Below are 24,292 nucleotides of genomic sequence, written 5' to 3' on the forward strand. Positions count from 1 at the left end.
TGTATATGTGTGTGTGAGACTAATCATAAGAAAACCATGGGACTCTCCCAAAGGGTTAGTAGGTGCGTAAAACCAGCAAGTACATACACTACCGGTCAAAAGTTTTAGAACACCTACTCATTAAAGGGATTTTCTTTATTTTTACTATTTTCTTCATTGTAGAATAATAGTGAAGACATCAACACTATGAAATAACACATATGGAATCATGTAGTAACCAAAAAAATGTCAAAKAAAAAATATATTTTATATTTGAGATTCTTCAAAGTTGCCACCCTTTGCCTTGATGACAGCTTTGCACACATTGGAAAAGTGGAACGGTGAGTAACCTGTAGTCCTAACTGTCCTCTCTGTGTTTGTCTTCAGCCATGCAGCAGGTTATGGACACTCTGAGTAACAGCACCAGCTCCACCATGGCCAATGACCTGGACCTCATCTTCCTCAAAGGCATCATGGAGAGCCCCGTGGTGAGAATATATGTACCTACAGTATACCTACTTGTCTATGGTGTTTTTTGATGCAAGAAACCACTTTACAAAATAAAATGCATCATTATTCCCATACCATTATTACAGAGAATCGTAATAATGGTATGGGAATAATGATGCATTTTATTGCCTATTGGCTACTATTGCCTATTGGCTACTACTATTGGCCTCAAAATACAACACTGCCCCTTTAAGACAAAAAAAAGCTCTTTACCTGACTCGCTTTTCAAAGATGTCTAGAAAAATGCACACATTTTGTGCTCTTGTAAGAAGCAATCACTCTCCCCATTGCTGACTACAAATGATCTATAACTGAGCTAATAACTAATTAGCTAGCAAAGGATATGAACAAATGTACAAATGTGCACACGTGGCTACATGTAGCTCTCGCTTTGATCTCAAAACAAGCACATCTACTCACAACCGCTCGTTCTGTTAAAACAGTCCAGTTCAAAGTCAATGGCACAGAGCCATATATGGGAATGGTCTATTTGCAAATAGGCCTACTGCAGCTCTGATTGGTTATGGCACACCAGTCTGTGTAGACTAGAGGATGTTCCTGAGTCTTGCCTGTCAATGCAATAGAATCATACTCAGATGTGTTCTGCCTACAACAAAATCTCTTTTATAGTTAGTTTAGCATGCTAAGTCTTGCATGGTATGTTTTCATCAGGTATGTTGCATTGAAAGTGGCTAATATTGCATTGATTCGATCACAATTCCCCCAGTAAAGGGAAAAGTTGATAGTGTTAACAGGGGGAAAACTCTAGAAACGGGGAAAACTCTTGAAAGTTGAGTGTAGTTCAATCTCGCGCTTCTCTGCGCGGGCTGATATTTKTTCTGTGCGTCAATCCAGGGGGGATCTGTGTTTAGAGGAACATTAGTTGCACCTACCGTAAATTTTCCAAGAATATTCTTATCATGTTACTAAATGTATCCAGAGTATTTTCAGATTTTGTTATCAACAAATGTACAGTAAATGTAAAATGCACATACAATCAACAGTGTAATTCTTCCATTCAGTCTTGTGTCAGGTGAACTGTTGTGTACTCTTTAGTCTAACAATTTTCCCATAATCTTCAAACTGTTCCCTTAGAATTGTTACCATGGTTATGCAAATGTTTTTCTTCTGTAAAAAAACATTTCAATTTATCCCTATTCCAAATATGGCCTTATTCCTATTTAGGCAAATTCCCACSAGTGAAGGGAAAGGCAAAGGGGGATACCTAGTCAGTACAACTGAATGCATTCAACTGAAATGTGTCTTCAGCYTTTAACCCAACCCCTCTGAATCAGAGAGGTGCGGGGGGCTGCCYTAATCGACATCCACGTCTTCGGCGCCCGGGGAACAGTGGGTTAACGTGTAAGGTATAAAARGATTTTACTTTTACAAGAGCTACTAGAATGAAAAGTCAACCATCAAAATTATTCAATGCAAAGATTTTTCGTTTTCATTATGAAATGAACAAATCAACCTTGACATTAACATTGTAATTATAAACATTACAACATAGTCGTAATTGTTGCGTCATCCAATCAAATGCAGTTGAGGCCTAGGAACTGAGAGAAGCTCTGAGCTTTCACAATACCATGTCCTGGGGGATACTGTGTTCTTTTCCTTGCGCTTAGAGAAAGAACAGACTCGCAGGCCCAATAGTGCTGTGTGGTCTTTCTCGCTCTCCTATAGAGAGCATGCAGACAGAGTTTTCTGGGAGAGATACGAAGATGAGAGCTCTTCGGGGAGCACTGCATCAAATGCCTCCAGTTGAAGAAAAGAACAGGGCCCCTCGCTCTCTCACTTTCGCTCTCAATTTCAATGTAAGAGTTTATTGGCATGGGAAATAAACGTTTACATTTACAAAGCAAGTGAAATAGATAATAAACAAAAGTGAAATAATCAATGAGAGAGAGAGAGAGAGAGAGAGAGAGAGAGAGAGAGAGAGAGAGAGAGAGAGAGAGAGAGAGAGAGAGAGAGAGAGAGAGATAGAGTGAGAGAGAGAGAGTGAGAGAGAGTGATGTATGTATTATCTGTGTGTGTGCCCATTGTGTCTATCTATCGATGGGGAACCTCATCAATGATTAATCCACAGATGCAAGAACACTGGTCTATGTTCAAGGACTTGCGACAGTAGCAGGTCTATTGTATAATATTCACGGTAAAGAATAAATTGAATATATTACGTGGCCTCATCTGAAAGGGCACCCTATTCCTTACAGTGCACTACTTTTGAACAGGGCACTATGTGTATTCAGCAATATTCTGTACTATTAAATCAAATGTCATACATACACACATTTAGCAGATGTTATGGCGGGTGTAGCGAAACGATGGGGTGAGATATATATATGCTGCGAATGGATATTGGCAGAAGCAGCTATGCCAAAAGCCATTCYCAAAACCACAGTACATTACGATCAGTCATTTCCTTGGCAGCTARTGCTTGGCTCCTTACCTTGGAGTCGTCAGAACTATTGAAGTTGTAGATCATGAGATGACAAATGCGCACTTTGCTCTTGCTCTCACGCACGTATTTAGGTGGCCTACACTCTTAAAATAAAAGGCTATCTACAACCTAGAAGGATTCTTCGGCGGTCCCCGTAGGAGAACCATTCGAAGAACCCTATTTTMCCCCAGGTAGAACCCTTTTGGATTCCATTGTAGAACCCTTTCTGCAGAGAGTTCTACCTGGAACCCAAAAGGTTTCTCCAATGGGGACAGCTGAAGAACCCTTTTTGAACCCTTTTTTCTAAGAGTGGATACTATATCTAAATAAATGACAACAGACTTGCAGGTCTTTTGCTCTATTTGGGATTCTTCAGCCTCCCATCTTTTCAATTTGCCTGTGAAGTAGCTTACAAAGCCAGACAACAACAGCAGAGGGCAAAGATAGCTAGTCAATGGGGGCATAACCTGCCTTTGGCTGTGTTGTTCTGCTGTCCAAGGGCCACTCTCTGAAGCTTGCTCCACCAGCCTTGCCACCCTTACCAATACACATTGTATGTGTGTGGGTCTCTCTCTCTCTCTGTCTCTCTGTCTCTCTGTGTCTCTCTGTGTCTCTCTGTGTCTCTGTCTCTCAACAGCACCCCGCTCTCCTTTCCCTCACGTAAACAAACAGCCCATGGCTGCCAGATCAGAGATTAGACAACAGGCCCATGGGAGTATGACTGTCTCTGTGAATCTACCCACAAGACAACACGGCTATTTGAATCTGTTTGGGAGTAACGTAGCAGGACGATAGGTCATTTATTATTTACTATCCTGTCTTTTTATTCTATGCAGCAGCAGACTGTGACGGCTATGCGCAGAGATCCTTATTTGAGTAGTCTTCTGAGTGTCCTCATTCATTTATCTGGTGCGCGCTACGCGGCGTTTCAAACGTCTAAATGAAAGGGTTTGCTGMTAATGGGAGCCAAAAATAAACATTTGGAGATTGATGGACAGTAACACATTATCATTCAGTTCACTAGTTCCACATGGGCGGTGGGCCAGAGGCCAGTCATGGTAAAAGGTGAAGGCCCAGTGCCCTCGGTATGAGAGACAAAGTAAAATATTCATTTAAAAAAAAAAATATTGATGCTCCACAGCACAGGGAGAAAACACACAGCGTATTTGACTGTTTTAGGGCAGATGCTTATCTTCTGAGACGCTTGTTGTTTGTTTCTGAATGGGAGTTGTACTGTGTGTTTATTGAGTGAATGGTGAATACTCTGTGACTATTTGCACTAATTTGTATGGCCTAAGTACGTTGTGAGATTTGGCACTAGTTGGCTCTGATTTGGTACTAAGTGTGCTGTGTGGCACAGTTGGTAAAACAATGGCGCTAGCAACGCCAGGGTCATGGGTTTGAATACAAAAATGTTTGCACACACGCMTTTGATAAAAGTGTCTGCTAAATAGTGTCGGCTAAAATTACCACCGAAGATGGCGAGTTATTAACAAGACCGTTTTTTACCTTCAGTTCCCGTCTCCCTGCTARCCTCAGGCCCATGAGAACCTGGAGGAGTCCAAGCTGGAGGCGGTGAGTGACAACAACATGGAGCTGGTGCAGGACATCCTGAAGGAGCTCACTCCCCTCACACACAGGAACAAGGCTGCAGACGAACTGGCACGCATACTGAAGGAGCCACACTTCCAGGTCTAAACACTCAATGTTTTAGCTTTTATCAGGGCTGATCTAGGACAAGTTCCCTCCTGTCCACGTAATCTTATTCATTATGATCTGAATGGCCAAACTGATCTTAGATCAGCACTCCTACTGTGAGACTTCTACACTGAGCTTTTTTGACCCATTCTCCAAGAACTTTACCTTATTGAGGGAAYACTGACCAAACTGATGTAGCTACCATGGATGGCATGTTACTGTGTTTAATGTATCGAATGCAGTCTTCTTAAGATCAGTTGTAAATCTTACTAGATCAATTCCATCCTACAGTATTTGTCATGCAATCATCAACATCATTATCCTCTGCCCCTATTGGTCCACACACAGTCTCTCCTGGAAACCCATGATTCGGTGGCATCCAAGACCTTTGAGACCCCTCCTCCCAGCCCCTGTTCCTTCATGGACGCTGCCTTCAACACCCAGCCTGTTGCCCCAGACGCAGTCAGGATGGTGGGCATCCGCAAGGTGTCTGGAGAGCACCTGGTAAGACTCAGTGAGGGGCAAGAAATGCTGGACACCCTGGCAGCCATTTTGAAATGGCTTACTCTACAGAGGCTTACAGTGCAACTGTTTGTTGTGTTTGTGAGTATGGTTCTTAATGAAATGAAAAAACAAAATGGCGGTCCTTGTTATGCCTTTGTTAGTCCTTCTACTCAGTGTCATGGATGTTAAAAATGGCAATGTAAAATACAGTGCTATATCTTTGCCTTTGTAGGGTGTGACGTTTCGGGTAGAGAGCGGAGAGCTGGTGATCGCCCGCATCCTCCACGGCGGGATGATCGACCAGCAGGGCCTCCTCCACGTGGGTGACATTATCAAGGAGGTGAACGCGAAAGAGGTGGGCAACGACCCCAAGGTGCTCCAGCAGATGCTGAAAGAGGCCAGCGGCAGTGTGGTGCTCAAGATCCTCCCCAGCTACCAGGAGCCTCACACCCCACGCCAGGTGAGTTGACCCATGATTCCTCTGTGACCCCATACAGTGAACCATATGACCTGCCATCCAGGACCTCTYTACCGGTCAGTGTCAGATGAAGGCCCTAAACATTTTCAAAAGACTCCAACCACCCAAGTCATAGACTGTTCTCTCTGCTACTGCACGTCAAGCTGTACCYCTGCTCCAAGTCTGGAGCCAACAGGATCCTGAACAGCTTCCAACTCCAAACCATACAACTGCTAAATAGTTAGTTAAATAGTTGACAAAATAGCTACCCGAAATAAAGAATTCAGACCCCTTTCCCCTTTTCCACATGTTGTTACATTACAGCCTTTTTCTAAAATGGATTAAATAAATAAAAATCCTCATCAATCTACACACAATACCCCTTGACAAAGCAAAAACAGGTTTTTAGAAATGTTTGCAAATGTATTAAAAATAAAAAAACAGAAATACCTTATTTACATAAGTATTCAGACCCTTTGCTATGAGACTCGAAAATGAGCTCAGGTGAGCATCCTGCTTCTATTGATCATCCTTGAGATGTTTCTACAACTTGATTGGAGTCGACCTGTGGTAAATTCAATTGACGGGGCATGATTTGGAAAGGCACACACCTGTCTACATAAGGTCTTACAGTTGACAGTGCATGTCAGAGCAAAAACCAAGCCATGAGGTCGAAGGAATTGTCTGTAGAATATCGAGACATGATGGTGTTCGGGCTCAGATCTGGGGAAGGGTAGCAAAACATTTCTGCAGCATTGAAGGTCCCCTAGGAACACAGTGGCCTCCATCATTCTAAATGTAAGAAGTTTGGAACTACCAAGTCTCTTCATAGAGCTGGCCGCCCAGCCAAACTGAGCAATCGGGAGAAGGACCTGGTCAGGGAGGTGACCAAGAACCGATTGTCACGACAGAACTCCAGAATTCCTCTGTGGAGATGGGAGAACCTTCCAGTAGGACAACCGTCTCTGCAGCACTTCACCAATCAGGCCTTTATGTAGAGTGGCCAGACGGAAGCCACTCCTCTTAAAAGGCACATGACACGACAGGCACCTAAGGACTCTCAGACCATGAGAAACAAGATTCTCTGGTCGATGAACACCAATATTAAACTATTTGGCCTGAATTGCCAAGTGTCACGTCTGGAGGAAACCTTTTCACCATCCCTACGGTGAAGCATGGTGGTGGCAGCATCATGCTGTGGGATGTTTTTCAGCGGCAGGGACTGGGAGACTATCAGTAGTTCGAGGGAAAGATGAACGGAGAAAAGTACAGAGAGATCCTTGATGAAAACCTGCTCCAGAGCCTCAGGAGCTCAGACGGGGGCGAAGGTTCACCTTCCAACAGGACAACGACCCTAAGCACACAGCCAAGACAACGCAGGAGTGGCTTCAGGACAAGTCTCTGAATGTCCTTGAGAATAGCTGTGCAGCAACGCTCCCCATCCAACGAGCTTAGAGAGGCTGCAGAGAAGAATGGAGAAAACTCCCCAAATATAATGTGTGCCAAGCTTGTAGCATCATACCCAAGAGATTGACAAAGTACTGAGTTCAAAGGGTCTGAATACTTATGTAAATTTAATATTTAATTTAAAAAATATATATATTTTGCAAACATTTCTATAAAGCTGTTTTTGCTTTGTCATTAAGGGTCACGCCCTGACCATATTTATCTATTTTTTCTTTATTATTTTGGTTAGGTCAGTGGTTGACGAGGGTGGGTATGCTGTTTTTGTATGTGTCTAGGGGTTTTGGTAAGTCTAGGTTATGTATGTCTATGGTGGCCTGAATTGGTTCCCAATCAGAGGCAGCTGTTTATTGTTGTCTCTTGATTGGGGATCATATTTAGGTTGCCATTTTCCCTTTTGGTTTGTGGGTTCTTGTCTATGTGTAGTTGCCTGTTTCAGCACTCATTTGTATAACTTCACGGTTCGTTTTCGTTATTTGTTAGTTTTGTTCAGTGTTCATTCTTATATTAGAATAAAGAAGAATGACGCATACCACGCTGCGCATTGTCTCCTCCTTTTGACGGCCGTGACATTAAGGGGTATTGTGTGTAGATTGATGAGTGGTCGAAAATAATTACTTAAGCATCCTCATAGATATTTTCGTATCATGGGACTGCCCATATTTCTCTCTGGCTAACGCCTATTGGCCTCAAAGGGTTTGCCTTAGAACGCAAAGGTCCGTCATGATTCAGGGAGATGGTCTGATGGTCTTAGTGACAACAGACCTAGATATGGGGGGAGGTTTTAGTGGGTGGAATATTAGGACAATTGGAGGTTTACAAAGTTGCAGCTACAGAATGCTTAACAGTGCAAATTATTATGGTACAGCTATATGGACACTTAATCATCATGGTGCTTTTTAATYGTAAGTTTACAAACATTGGTTGTGGTAAGTATAATTGAAACTTGGGTATCATTGTGGTAAGTGGGGAAATAAGTATAGCCAGTTATAATTGTAYTGGCWTAGCAGATAATTGAAAAAGAAGATACATTTTTACATGGCTAAARGAGAAAGAATATAATATCTATTGTTTACAGGAAACTCATTCTACAAATATAGATGAGGCTGGGTGGGAAAAGGACTGGGAGGGAGAAGTATATTTTTGTCATGGGCAAAGAAACTCTAAAGGGGTGATGATACTGTACTAATTAATACAAATGTTGATCCTATTGTGCAAAGTGTGCAAACAGATCCACAAGGAAGATGGATTATTTTAAATATGCTATCGGACCAAAAACAGATCTAGCTAATTGATCTATATGGGCCAAATAATGATGATCCACACTTCTTTGAAATGATAMATAATAATCTATTGAGCTCACAWGCAACAAACAAATATATTATTATGGTMGCAGATTATAATACGGTTTTACCGTAGTACCTCAATGGATCGTAAAGGAAATCACTCTACAAGCTCTCACCCTCAAGCACTTAAGGAGATCACGAAGATCATGAAGACATTAGGACAAGTGGATATATGGAGGTTGAAAAACCCTGACCCAGTGAGATATACATGGAGGAGGCCTAATCAAGCCGTCTTGATTACTTCCTAGTCTCATTCTGGCTGGCATCAAAAGTAAAACAAGTATTAATAGGAGACCGGATGCGACCGGACCACAATCTAATTGACCTCCACTTGGTCATCAAATTTGATCTGATCTTCATCTAAGTCACAGCAATAGACAAACATGGTGCTTAAAGTAATAACACACAAATGATTGTATTTATCTTGTCGATATTGAATACATCATTTAGCATTAGGTTGGAAAATGTATGTGAACCCCTAGGCTAATGACTTCWCCAAAAGCTAATTGGAGTCAGGGGTCAGCTAACCTGGAGTCCAATCAATGAGACGAGATTGGAGATGTTGGTTAAATCAAATCACATTTTATTTGTCACATGCGCCGAATACAACAGGTGTGAACCTTACAGTGAAATGCTTACTTACCACCCCCCCKAAAAAAACTAAGAGATAAGAATAACAAATAATTAAGGAGCAGCAGTAAATAACAATAGCGGGGCAATATACAGGGGGTACCGGTACAGAGTCAATGTCAATGTGCGGAGGCACCGGTGTCTAGGTAATTGAGGTAATATGTATATGTAGCTAGAGTTATTAAAGTGACTATGCATAGATAATAACAGAGAGTAGCAGCAGCGTTTCAAAGAGGGGCAATGCAAATAGTCTTATGGCTCAGGGGTAGAAGCTATGTAGGAGCCTCTTGGCCCTAGACTTGGCGCTCTGGTACTACTTGCCATGCGGTAGCAGAGACTACAGTCTATGACTAGGGTGGCTGGAGTCTTTGACCATTTTTAGGGCCTTCCTCTTACACCGCCTGGTATAGAGGTCCTGGATGGCAGGAAGCTTGGCCCGGTGATGTACTGGGCCGTACGCACTACCCTCTGTAGTGCCTTGCGGTTGGAGGCCGAGCAGTTGCTATACCGGTCAGGATGCTCTCGGTGGTGCAGCTGTAGAACCTTTTGAGGATCTGAGGACCCATGCCAAATCATTTCAGTCTCCTGAGGGGGAWTAGGTTTTGCCGTACCCTCTTCATGACTGTCTTGGTGTGCTTGGACCATGTTAGTTTGTTGGTGATGTGGACGTCAAGGAACTTGAAGCTCTCAACCTGCTCCACTACAGCCACGTCGATGAGAATGGGGGAGTGCTCGGTTCTCCTTTTCCTGAGGTCCACAATCATCTCCTTTGTCTTGATCACGTGGTGGGAGAGGTTTGTTGTCCTTGCACCACACGGCCAGGTCTCTGACCTCCTCCCTATAGGCTGTCTCATCATTGTCAGTGATCAGGCCTACCACTGTTGTGTCATCAGCAAACTTAATGATGGTGTTGGAGTCGTGCCTGGCGTGCAGTCATGAGTGAACAGGGAGTACCAGAGGGGGCTGAGCACAAACCCCTGAGGAGCCCCCGTGTTGAGGATCAGGGTGGATGTGTTGTTACCTACCCTTACCACCTGGGGGCYACCCGTCAGGAAGTCCAGGATCCAGTTGCAGAGGGAGATGTATAGTCCCAGGGTCCTTAGTTTAGTGATGAGCATTGAGGGCACTATGGTGTTGAACGCTGAGCTGTAGTCAATGAATAGCACTCTCACGTAGGTGTTCCGTCCAGGTGTGAAAGGGCAGTGTGGAGTGCAATAGAGATTGCATCATCTGTGGATCTATTGGTGCGATTTGCAAATTGGAATGGGTCTATGGTTTCTGGGATAATGGTGTTGATGTGAGCAATGACCAGCCTTTCAAAGCATTTCATGGCTACGGATGTGAGTGCTACGGGTCGGTAGTCATTTAGGCAGGTTACCTTAGTGTTCTTGGGCACAGGGACTATGGTGGTCTGCTTGAAACATGTTTTTCAGAAAATACTGTACAGCCAATGTCTCCCTCCTGCAGTCTTTAACCTTGTGTCTCCTGCCAAGAATATGAATCCAATGCAACGTCCTCAAGTGATTGCTATGGTGGCATTTATTGTCATGAGTCTTGCCTTGGAGGCAAGAGTGGTCACTAGCCTCAAAGTCATAAAATCAGATTTAAAAGCTAACCTTAACCCTAACCTTAACCACACTGCTAATGCTAATGTCAAACCCTAACCTTAGATTAAGGTTATATATATATCCAATTTTGACTTTGTAGCTGGCCCATCTAGTGTAAATCACTCAGTTCTGCCTGCAGGCCAAGATTCATGACAATAAACGTCAACCTGCCAATTGCGCCGGCAATTTTACTTTTCCAGTTTTGTGAGTGAGAAAAATATTTGGAAAGTGTAATCCTACTAATGGCTTTTCTCTCATGAATAAAGAATGAGCTACTGGAGTCACCGTGAGAATGAGAGAGCAAACCAAAAAGGGCCAGAAAAACACCAAAAAAGATCTGTACCAACTTGAAAGAAAATGTTTCAATCTGTCATTTCAACCCACAGACTCAGCATTCAGTTGACAAAAATAGTTATTCAAAATAGTGTATGCACCCTAAATTAATACACCTAAAACACATTACTGGTTACTATTAGTCCCCTTGAACTTCTTCCGCCCAGCCTTTGAATTCCTTGTTAGTATAGTGTCCTTAGCTCTTTGAGCATTTGCCCCTGGAGTCTAGCTAATGGACCCAGAGTCTCTGAGCAGTCAACCCACTGGGCACAGATGTCAATTCAATGTCTATTCCACGTTGGTTCAATGTCATTTCATGAAATGATGTTGAAACACGGTGGTTTCAACCAGTGTGTGCCGAGTGGGAAAGAGTGTGCGAGATTGATTGTACTCAGCGACATCATGACCCAAATGAAATAAATAACAATAAAATGTTTTGTCACATACACCGGATATGTACAGTGAAAGGTTTTCTTTTGCAGGGTCAGCCATAGTAATACAGTACCCCTGGTGCAAATGAGGGTTAAGTGCCTAGCTCAAGGGCACATCGACAGATTTTTCACCTTGTCGGCTGGAGTATTTTAACCAGCGAACCTTGGGTAACTGGCCCAGAGATCAAGGAAAAGCTCACAGGACTGGACACCTCTCTCAAATAGCAGTAATTCACGGCATGCTAATAGCCCACAGCTCTGTACTGTCCATCCATGTAACGCCTGTCGTCGGAATGAGACCAAGGTGCAGCGTGGTAGGCGTACATTCTTCTTTAATTTAAATGTACACCAAAAAAACAATCAACAATACAATGACCGACCAACTTCATCGTGCAAACTACATGCACTCAAAACAAAGACAAGATCCCACACTGAAGGAGGGAAAAAGGACTGCCTAAGTATGATTCCCAATCAGAGACYACGATAGACAGCTGCCTCTGATTGGGAACCACACTCGGCCAAAAACAAAGAAGTAGAAAACATAGAAATAAAGAAACTAGAATGCCKACCCTAGTCACACCCTGGCCTAACCAATATAGAGAATAAAAACCTCTCTATGGCCAGGGCGTGACAATCCATTCCACTGACATTTTGAAATCAGTCCCTGGGCTATTCTTTTGGAAATTATATTTGGCGCATTTCAAAAGGTTCGGACAAAAGACTTAGAGGTTACGGCATTGAAATGCTCCCTGGCGACCGGCGAGGGTSCATTTTGAAGTATTTTGATCTCCGGAGGCGACTTCAAGCTATCCAAACCGAGAGTTGCTGCAAAATGGTTTCTCTGAAAGGGAGAGAGATGACAGATAAGATGCTATTGTCTGTTCCCTTGCATCTCAAAACTGCTCCATCATCACAACACATTTTCAACAATCAGATAAACAGTTTGTCAAAAKACTGTAACATTACATATAAGGAGCTTTGTGCAGGTGGGTGCTACACTACATTGATAGTGGATGATACATTCCTCTTAAGTGCTCAATTAATCCAGTCCATTAAAGAGATGTTCAGCCCGGTATATTACAGTATCAACATTAACGACCATCTCTCTGTACTGTGCTGGTGTATGCTGAGGTGACCGAGCTAAGTAGAAAACTCCTTTTACCCAGTGTCCTGTCTGTGACTCCAAGTGACAACATTTCCCTCCACATTGCTAAAGTCACTGGGGGGTAGAAGGGGTGATGGGAGGGCTAGAGTAGCTCAGGGGCCGAGGGGAGCATTTCATTCACACTTCAACTTGCTGCCATGAGTAATCACCGTTGAGCATAGGGAATGGTTGCCATGGCTACCTGTTTTGGCTCTAACTCCTTCCGACTCTTCCATTTTAGGAGATGGGATACAGGGGTTGGGCTCGAGGGGTGGTGCTCTAGCTTTGTATTGTCTGGGAAAGTAAAGAGACAGATGAATGAGTTTCAAGTGAGCAAAGCTGTCTGATTGAGATGGCCTTGACCAGATACTGTAGCGATTCACCAGGAACCATTGAGACCACACACTGGTGGCCGGTATTGTGTTAATAGTAGTATGGCATGTGAAAAAAATACTGTAATAAAGTGTTTTAACGTAGCATTTTGAAGTAGGCAGTGTATTGAGCACTAGATATTATGTATTATGTTTAGATGGTGTTTACCTCTACTCAAGCTCTGACCTGTTCACCGAGCTCCCTCTCCGTCTCCCTCAGGCGTATGTGAAGTGTCACTTTGACTACGCCCCGTCCCATGACAACTTAATCCCCTGTAAGGAGGCAGGCCTGGGCTTCAGCAGTGGAGACATCCTGCAGCTCTTCAACCAGGAGGACCTCAACTGGTGGCAGGTCAGTCACTTCTAATGGACAATCACTATTTAGTCTTTCACTTTATCATGTTTATCCTAAATAGTTTTTCTTTTTAAATGTTGTTGTTGCAATGCAGTGATAGAACCACTTTATGAATTCTTGCCATCACAGGCATGTCACCTAGTGGGGGGCAGTGCAGGCCTCATTCCTAGCCAGCTACTGGAGGAGAAGAGGAAGGCTTTTGTCAAGAGAGATCTGGAGCTGGTTACTACAGGTACTGTATATTATATTCTGCATTATAACCCACACAAGTACTGGAGGATACAAAGGAGCTTGGCATCTTCTACACACTAAAGACAGCACTCAATTGACTCAAGTTGAACACATTTACTAGGCAAGTCAGTTAAGAACAAATGATTTACAATGACGGCCTACCCCAGCCAAACCCTAACCCGGATGACGCTGGGCCAATTGTGCGCCACTCTATGGGACTCCCAATCACAGCCGGTTGTGATACAGTCTGGAATCGAACCAGGGTCTGTAGTGATGCATCTAGCACTGAGATGCAGTGCCTTAGACCGCTGGTACGAATGTCTCATCCTATATTCAGGAAGGGCCTTTTCCCCTTTATTCAGATTACACCTGCTCACTTTCGGTTGTTTGAAAAGGAAATAATCTCCAAAATATCTTTATTTTTTAAACAAGCCTTAGAAAGTTGGTTGCAATTTCAGTTTAATCCACCTGAAAGGACGGAACAAATAGTACAACAAATATTGTGGTTAAATTCAAATATACTAATTGATGAAAAAACTGTATTTATCGAAGAAATGTTTAAAAAAGGTATAATTTTAGTGAATGATATCATAAATAGGACTGGTGGAGTTATGTCACACATGCAGCTAACACAGACATATGGAAATGTCTGCTCTACCCAAAATTACAACCAATTAATTGCAGCATTACCACAAAAATGGAAGAGGCAAGTAGAAGGGGAAAAAGTAAGGAACTTGTATGTCGGCCCTGTATTAAAGAACATAAATGGTTAAAGAAAAGTGTGATAAATAAAAACATATACRAATTTCATTTAAGGACCAAAKAACTGACAGCTGTGCCATATAAATTGCAAAATAGTTGGGAAGAGATTTATCGATGTACCCATTCCATGGCACATGGTTTATGAATTGATACGCAAAACAACGCCGGATTCAAAACTTCTAATTTTTCAATTTAAATTACTATACAAAATTCTTCCAACTAATAGAATGTTATATATATATGGGGGATACAATCTTCCCAGCTCTGCAGATTCTGCTGTGAGGGGGCAGAGTCATTAGATCATTTATTTTGGTATTGTCCATATGTAGCTCATTTTTGGTCACAGGTCCAGGAATGGCTGAAGAATTGCAACATTTGCCTAAAACTAACGCTACAGATAGCAATACTGGGTGATTTGAAAAGCCATAGTCAATCAATCAATAATATAATAATTATTTTAGCAGAAATGTTTATTTTTAATTTACAATCTGTAGAAGCTATGAGAATAGGAAGGTTCAATTATTTTGTGAAGCATCACAGCACAGTTGAAAAATATATGGCAAATAGAAATCCGAAATGGATGATGTTGAGAGATAGATGGGAGGGGTTGAATGGAGCTGAAGGGTGGGACTAATAACAAGGTAACAATTGAAGGTAAAAGCAGAAGTGTTTATTAGTTTACTCCAATTGGGGGATCGGCAGTAGGGTTTGCGGGGAATAATAATAAAGGTATATTCTTTAAAAAAGTATGTATGTCTATATAGGTATGTGTATGTATATATGTGTATATGTATGCATGCGTGTATGGATATATATATTTACCCAAAAAATATGGGGGATTGGAAATGATGCAGACAATTACATTGGAAGCAACATTCTTTCCGCAATATTAAGCTGATCCACCCCTTAATAAAAAAAAWATATATATATATWTTTTTTTAAAGCAGCAGACTTACAAAGACATGACTCAGAAAGGCAGGTTGTTCCTCATTAAGCTCATTCTAGACAGGAGGTGCCAGGTCACATTCATACTGTAGTGTTCTCTTTCTGTCTGTAGCACACTAGCACAGGTGGTAGGTGATGAGTCCCCCACTCCGCCTGCAGCCCTGCCTGCAGCCACATGCTCTTCACTTCAGTAGAGGGAGGTGGCAGTCAGGCAGTCCACTAAGGCACTAAGACTGTCCTTGGACCTGTAGCAGACAAATATGGGACACTTGTGGGGGATATTCGGCCAAAACTATTGGCACTTTTGCACTTTTTTCAAATATGCACAATTTCTTCCAGATTATATATATTTTTTTTTGTCAATGTCATTTATGTTTATTTTCTGATTTAAATGGATATATTAAGTTCTGAATAAAAACAAAGGTTATGTAATATTAACAGTGAAATAAAGAATTGTGGAGACCAAATACTTTGTTAAATTTCAACTTATTTTTAGGGAAAATTGTGAGTTACTTGAAAAAAGTAACAAGGGTGCAATTTTTTGGGGGGCCACGACTGTATATAAAATGCCTATCCCAAGCTACTTATAGTCAACACATGTATTGATTGTATCAAGTCAATGTAAYAATAAAACACACAATAGTCAAGTTGCAAGCACCATGGTCCTACTGACTGAGCCATTGGAACCAGAATTCAGTATATGATTTTAATGTGATCGAGCCATATTTAAAAAGCAGAAGTGGTCCATTCTCAAAGGTCCGGCCCTTTAATGCATTCCATCAACAAATATATAAACTGCGTCAATATCACAGTCATAATTGTATCCATGAACAAAGAGACATATCAAAAGGTTATGTCATGCCCATTGTTGTCACTGCTTCAAACAAACGTCCTTAAAGCCCACCTGCCAGCCACACTGAAGAGACGACTGGGCAGTGACAGAGATTCCCAGGTGTACTGTTGTAATCAAATTGAACTGACATCCTTTCTGTAATGCAAGGGTATTCAACCGGGAGTCTTAATTTTTTTAAATTATAGATATATATACAAAAAACCGGTTTTATTTTTTTATTCACGTTTTTATGAATATCACTAGAAACAGCAGAATAAACAAATTTTAAATGACTTATATACAGTATAAAAGAGGAGAATAAAKCTACTAGTCAGCTTTCTTGGCTTGAACATACATTTTTGCCAACACATAGCTAAACTGGAGTTACCTTTCTAGCTAATAGGCTATGTTAGAGTTACACTTCCTCTAACAAATCCAGTGTGGGGAGGTCAAAATAATGAAAAACAATCTACTAAATCCATTCATTATAAAATGTTGATTAGTCCTCCTTGCCATTATCTGTCACCTAATGATAAGACAAGACGTGGGAATTTTTGTATGTTTTGCTAATATATGAAGGGGGTCCCTGGGTCGCTGTTTGCCTGGGAGGGGGTTTCTGGGTAAGATTGAAGGCCCCTGCTGTAATGCATTGGCATACTCCCCTCTGGTGGTACAGGCTARATATTGCAGACTTGATTTACGATACAGAACAGCAACATTGTAAAAGGCAACCGACCCTGACTGGCAGGTACTTGTCCATTAAATTGATAAAGACTCATTTTAAGTGGGTTGAGAAGTACTGAATGAAGACCAAATTTTGTGTGTTGCCTTTCTCAGGTCCTCTTTGTTCTGGAATGGGTGCGAAGAAGAAAAAAAAGATGATGTATCTGACAACCAAAAATGCAGGTACGTTTTTTTTGTGCCAAAATGACCATTTGTAAACGTAACAATGTTTGAAACGGCTGCCATTGTATRCTTTACTTGTAAACTTTATTAGAAAAAAGTGTAAACGGTTGTCAATGTGGTATGCTATATTGTGTGTGTGCAGCATGAATTACATGAGGTAAAGTAATACTGATAGTAATACTGATTATGTGGATATCGGATATGAATATGTTCCTGTTCAGAGTTTGATCGGCACGAGCTGAGGATCTACGAGGAGGTGGCCAAGGTTTCCCCGTTTCGCCGGAAGACGTTGGTTCTGATTGGAGCACAGGGAGTGGGCCGCCGTAGTCTAAAAAACAAACTGTTGGTGTCAGACCCCCTGCGCTACGGGACCACCATCCCCTGTGAGTAGCACTACAGTAGCATTTAWCACTGACAAGCCATTGACATTGACCCTCTTTGATTTATGCCAWATTAAAGAAATATTTAAAAAACAATTTAGAAATACAAATACTGTATTCACATTTGTATGAGATACAAGGACTACATTTTTTTTATTCTYTGTGCGTTGCTCAGCACTGTGTTTGTCATTTGCTATACCTTTATGTACAAAACCCAACAACAACCATCAATCTCTCTTTATTACCTGTTTCCAGTTACTTCGAGGAAGCCCAAGGTGGATGAGAAGGATGGACAGATGTATTCGTTCATGACTCGCACTGAGATGGATATGGACATTAAGAATGGACGCTTCCTGGAGCATGGCGAGTARGACGGGAACCTCTACGGCACGAAGATCAACTCCATCCATGAGGTGGTGGATGCTGGAAAGATCTGCATRCTGGATGTCAACCCACAGGTAGACTATAGCATCTGGGCATCTTTAATTCATTCATCGGTATAATWCTCCAGACACATTTTCTCTGCATCAATGTCCAGAGAAGAGGTTGATCTTAACCTTTTTCTTTCTTTTTGAAAGGACAACAGAATTCTGTCCCTCCTTCGTATTTTATTGTTTTAWTGAGATTGTTGGCTACATTACCGCCAAACTTTGGCACATAGAACAGTGAAGTAAAAGGATTATTATAGAACMTTCTTATTTTTTAACCAAAGCCAAGGTTTGCATTACGGAGATGAAATGGAAGGAATGGAATACTTTAATGAGACTCAATATTCCCAAGTGGTTCATAGCTAATTTGATTAGCTCYTTACCGCATTAGCATCTATTAATAATCTATTATTAAAACTGCTTTTGAACTATTTCATTTCTTTCTGCAGGCACTTAAGGTTCTGCGGACATCAGAGTTCCTTCCCTACGTGGTGTTTATTGAGGCTCCAGATTARGAGGTCCTCAAAGCCATGAATAAGTCTGCCAAAGAAGCCGGAGTGATGACTAAGCAGTTAACGGTGAGTCCCAGACAGACTGGACAGTTGTATCATAGCTACATCATTGTTCCAGTTAGCAGAATATGTTGTTTGAAACGCGTTYAAATGTATGACTGGTATGTTGAAAATGCATTAACCCTAGCAATTCATCATATTTAATAAGCCCATTAACACCAATTCATTTCTGACTGTGTACCACTAATCTCAGTGTTACATCACCCCTTGTTACCGTCTCGGTCATGTCATAGTATCAGTTTGACCTGATGTACAGTCCTACATCAGCACTCCTACTCTGAGATGCTTTTRGAATGGGCACAATAGGCAATAGTAGCAAAGTAATTACAATTTAYAAAATTAACACTGMAGTGATAGATGTGCAGATAATGATGTGCAAGTAGAAATACTGGTGTGCAAAAGAGCAAAAKAGTTWATAAAAACAATATGGGGATGAGGTAGGTAGATTGGATGGGCCATTTACAGATGGACTGTGTACAGCTGCAGCGATCGGCAAGCTGCTCAGATAGCTGATGCTTAAAGTTAGTGAGGGAGATATGTCTCCAACTTCAGCGATTTTTGAAATTCGTTCCAGTCATTGGCAGCAGAMAACTGGAAGGAAAGGCGGCCAAATGAGGTGTTGGCTTTGGTAATGACCAGTGAGATATACCTGCTGGAGCGCGTGCTACGGGTGGGTGTTGTTATAGTGACCAGTGAGCTGAGATAAGGCGAAGCTTTACCTAGCAAAGACTTATAGATGACCTGGAGCCAGTGGGTCTGGCGACGAATATGTAGCGAGGGCCAGCTGACGAGAGCATACAGGTCTCAGTGATGGGTGGTATATGGGGCTTTGGTGACAAAACGGATGGCACTGTGATAGACTGCACCCAGTTTGCTGAGTAGAGTGTCCGAGGCTATTTTGTAGATGACATCGCCTAAGTCGAGGATTGGTAGGATAGTCAGTTTTACGAGGGTATGTTTGGCAGCGTGAGTGAAGGAGACTTTGTTGTGAAATAGGAAGCCGATTCTAGATTTAAGTTTGGATTGGAGATGTTTAATATGACTCTGGAAGGAGAGTTTACAGTCTAGCCAGATACCTAGGTATTTGTAGTTGTCCACATATTCTAGGTCAGAACCGTCCAGAGTAGTGATGCTATTCTGGCAGGCGGGTGCAGGCAGCGATCGGTTGAAAAGCATGCATTTAGTTTTACTAGCGTTTAAGAGCAGTTGGAGGCCACGGAATGAGTGTTGTATGGCATTGAAGCTTGTTTGGAGGTTAGTTAACACAGTGTCCAAAGAAGGGCCAGATGTATACAGAATAGTGTCGTCTGCGTAAAGGTGGATCAGGGAATCACCCGCAGCAAGAGCAACATCGTTGATATATACAGAGAAAAGAGTCGGCCCGAGAATTGAACCCTGTGGTACCCCCATAGAGACTGCCAGAGGTCCGGATAACAGGCCCTCTGATTTGTCACACTGAACTCTATCTGAGAAATAGTTGGTGAACCAGGCGAGGCAGTCATTTGAGAAACCAAGGCGGCCGATAAACCAAGTCTGCTGATAAGAATACGGTGATTGACAGAGTCGAAAGCCTTGGCCAGGTTGATGAAGGCGGCTGCACAGTACTGTCTTTTATCGATGATGGTTATGATATCGTTTAATACCCTCAGCCAAACTCGTGACCAGCTCAGAAACCGGATTGCACAGCAGAGAACTTGCGGTGGGATTCGAAATGGTCAGTGATCTGTTTGTTAACTTGGCTTTCAAAGACTTTAGAAAGCAGGGCAGGATGGATATAGGTCTATAACAGTTTGGGTCTAGAGTGTCACCCCCTTTGAAGAGGGGGATGATCGCGGCAGCTTTCCAATCTTTAGGGATCTCGGACGATACGAAAGAGAGGTTGAACAGACTGGTAATAGGTGTTGCAACAATGGCGGCGGATAATTTTAGAAAGAGAGGGTCCAGATTGTCTAGCCCAGCTAATTTGTACGGGTCCAGGTGATGTGAAATGTTTTTTTGTTGGTGAAACGCATAGTTTATGTTTGTTTGATGAAGGGATCCAGGCTACAGTTTTTCCACAACTTGGCATCAATAAACAGTAAAAGTATTTAAAAAAAATTATATAAATCGAAATATAAATGCCAATTTGCAGGACGAAACGAGTAAGTTCTCGGCTAGAGGCATGCATGTTCCGGCATGCTGTCAAAGCAGCAGGAGATGTAGTTCAAATGAGACTTTTCTACCTTTCTGCCATGTGTCTTACTTATTGAGCGTCAAATATTTTTAGAAAGGGCATTGTAATGACTAAATCCCGAATATGAATATGATGTTATATCATATATATCTTAAATGACGTTGTTGTCCTGAATTTGATGATATAGTCTTCATTACCATTCAAAAGACCTGGGCCCGGTTTCCCAATAGTGATGTAACTTAGGCTTACGAGTGTTTTAAACATTTTTATCGTTCCTACAACGGCCGAAGATGTAACATGCGTTTCCCAAAACACCACGCAGAGAGAATGTTTGCTAAATGCGTCGTTGGAGCATGTGTCGATACTGATAGGGTCGAAAGAAAGGCAGTGCTGCTCTCGGATCAGTTTAGATATTTCAAATCTGGCAGCAAATATTGAGGCTGCTTATTCTAACGCTTATCCGATAATAATGCACAAAATATGGCACATCATTGCACATGTTGCTACACATAATGACAAATAGTGAGGCCAAAATGAGCTTAGCCTAACATGAGCAAAATATAACTGATTGAACATCAAATGTATTTCAAAATGATTGAATACTGCATATAGGCCTATGTAGCCTATATTATTTATCTTTTAATGCAGTCATCGTAGTTTTCATTTGAAGCGTTGTTTGTCATTTGCTTGTTTGTAACAATTGCAAAGACATTGCCAACTTTGTATTTGTAGTCAACTTCGTTCTGAATTATCGGTGGTCACAGAGAAGATTAGATAACATCTTAATTCTATGTTTAGCGGAGATCTTTGTACGCGTGTGTGGTTAAGATAGCACCGACCGAGGGCGCTCGCCTCGATGCTTCTGATAAACCATTGCAGGTTTCTACTTTTTTTGTGTGTGTTTTCTACTGTTTTTCATAATCATTTTACTTCATGCATTACTACATACACCCGGGTAGAACTATTAGAATATGAATCACTCGGTACTCACCGTCCACCCGACCTCCCTACCTGAGAGTAGGAGCGAAGATGCCAACGGAGAGGCAGACGTGGCGGGATCTTAGTGAGATTAAGACGCTGTGCATCCCGTCCTCCATTACCGAGCATATTACTCGCCAATGTTGGCTCTCTCTGGCAAGAGCAAAGTGTTGGGCTCTGCTCTATGACCAACAGCACATGGTGCGATGGAGGAAACGTACATGAACTTGCGAGCTTCTGTTCCCCCTACTTGGAATACTTGGCCATCAAATGTCGGCCTTTTTAGCTACCGAGAGAGTTCTCAGGGATTTTTCGCCATGTCTGTGTACATCCCATCCCAAGCCGACACCAAAAAGGATCTCAAAGATCTTCATTGGACCCTGAACAAACTGGAGACAACGTTCATTGTTGCGGTGGACTTTAACCTCTCTAGGGTAGGTGGGACGTTAGCGTCTCACCTCATCAACAGCCAGTGATACTGCAGTGCGCCATATTCAAAAAACAGAAATCCCATAATTTAAATTCCTCAAACATACAAGTATTTTACACCATGTTAAAGCTACACTTGTTTGTAAATCCAGCCAAAGTGTCCGATTTCAAAAAGGTTTTACGACGAAAGCACACCAAACGATTATGTAAGGTATGAGCCAAGTCAACAGAAAAAGACAGCTATGTTTCCAGCTAAGAGAGCATTAACAAAAAGCAGAAATAGAGATAAAATGCATCACTAACCTTTTGATAATCTTCATCAGATGACACTCATAGGACTCTATGTTACACAATACATGTATTTTATGTTCGGTAAAGTTCATATTTATATCCAAAAATCTGAGTTTAGGCAAGACGCTACTGTATCACTTGGCAAAAAGCCTGAGAAAATGCATAGCGCCACATTAAAGAATGACTATGAAAATGACTATAAAATCAAACTTTCATTAAATCACACATGAAAGATATCAAATTAAAGCTACACTGGTTGTGAATCCAGCCAACATGTCAGAATTCAAATAGGCTTTTCAGCGAAAGCATACGATGCTATTATCTGAGCATAGCACCATTGTTAAACAAAAGAGAGAAAACATTTCAACCCTGCAGGAGCGACACAAACGCAGAATAAAATATAATTCATGCCTTACCTTTGACGAGCTTCTGTTGTTGGCACTCCAATATGTCCCATAAACATCACAAATGGTCCTTTTGTTCGATTAATTCCGTCGATATATGTCCAAAATGTCAATTTATTTGGCGCGTTTGATCCAGAAAAACACCGGTTCCAACTTGCTCAAACATGACGACAAAATATATCAAAGGTTACCTTTTAACTTTGCCAAAAAATGTCAAACTACTTTATGTAATACAACTTTAGGTATTTTTTAACGTTAATAATCGATAAAATTGAAGATGGATGATATGTGTTCAATACAGGATTAAACCGATATTCACGCTCCAAGACTGTTTTGATCACATGGACTGGAATATGTTCAAAATCAATGAATACGCCGACTCAGTCACCGGATTCATAAGAAATGCATAGATGACGTGATACCAATAGTGTCTTTCAAAACGTTCCTGAATCAAAAAACCGAGGTTTTGATAGCAGCCTTGTAGGAAAACTGAAAGAGAGCGATGCTGCTTATAAACAGGGCAAGGTTACCAGGGACAATAGTTTGGTTGAACAGTACAAATAAGACCTACTCAGATCGATCAAGATGGCAAAACACAAGTATAGGACAAAGTGGAGGAGCAATTGAGCGGGTCAGACACAAGGCAAGTGTGGCAGGTCACCAATGCCACCCTACCGGAGGTGCTAAACACCATTTCTCACGTTTTGAGCACAATGACCCTGAGCTGCCCAGGAGAGCCCACGATACAACGTGGGCTACACACTCACAGTCTCCACTGAGGATGTATGGCAGATGGCATCCCTAGCCGAGCCCTCAGAGCATGTGCAGACCAGCTGGCTGTTGTGTTCTCTGACATTGTCAATCTCTCCCTAGCTCAGGCCGCTATACCCACCTGCTTCAAGATGTCCACTATCATCCCTGTGCCCAAGAAAGGAAAGTAACTGAACTGAATGACTACCGACCAGCAGCAGTCACTTCCGTCATCATGAAGTGCTTCGAGAGGCTAGTCATAGACCATACACCTCCCTACCCAACACACTCGACCCTCTCCAGTTCGCCTACCGCCCTGACAGATTCACAGACAACGCAATCGCCATTGTCCTGCACACTTCCCTTATCCACCTGGACAAAAGCAATGCACATGTGAGGATGCTGTTCATCGACTACAGCTCGGTCTTCAATACCATAGTGCCCTATAAGCTCATTACAAAGCTCACGGCCATGGGTCTGAACTCCTCCGTATGTAACTGGGTCCTGGACATCCTGACGAGCCTTCCATCTCCCCCTGCCACTCCCATGGACATTTCCCCCCCGTACACCCCCTATGGACATTTCCCCCCACACCCCCTCAACGGTTATATTACCTTACATGCTTCTCCCTGTATGGACATTTTCCCCCATCCCCCCAACTGACTTTTACTCTCCCCCACATTCATCACTGTTGCAGTTGTTAATATGTATATTATTGATTTTAAAAAGTTGTTTTATTTATTTTCTTTAACTTGGTCCTCACACACCCTATGGTCATTGCCATTGCCAAAATTGTGTCATTCTGAACTTTATCCGCAATGTCGTCTGTAAAGATTCTAAAGACCTGCATCACGATACTAAGAGCTTTGCCGTTTGTAAAAAGACGTGTTTTGGTGTTCTTTTGGATGTCCTGGAACTCAGAAAGCCAATCGCTGCTAG

At 42.1% G+C, this 24,292-nt stretch overlaps 1 pseudogene; it reads left to right on the forward strand.

Moving 5' to 3' along the window:
* The window catches only part of LOC111976465 (MAGUK p55 subfamily member 2-like), a 48,686-nt pseudogene that overhangs the window by 22,697 nt on the left and 1,697 nt on the right, over positions 1-24,292 (forward strand).

Source organism: Salvelinus sp. IW2-2015, linkage group LG17 (genome assembly GCF_002910315.2).
Source record: "Salvelinus sp. IW2-2015 linkage group LG17, ASM291031v2, whole genome shotgun sequence".
Lineage (NCBI taxonomy): Eukaryota > Metazoa > Chordata > Actinopteri > Salmoniformes > Salmonidae > Salvelinus > Salvelinus sp. IW2-2015.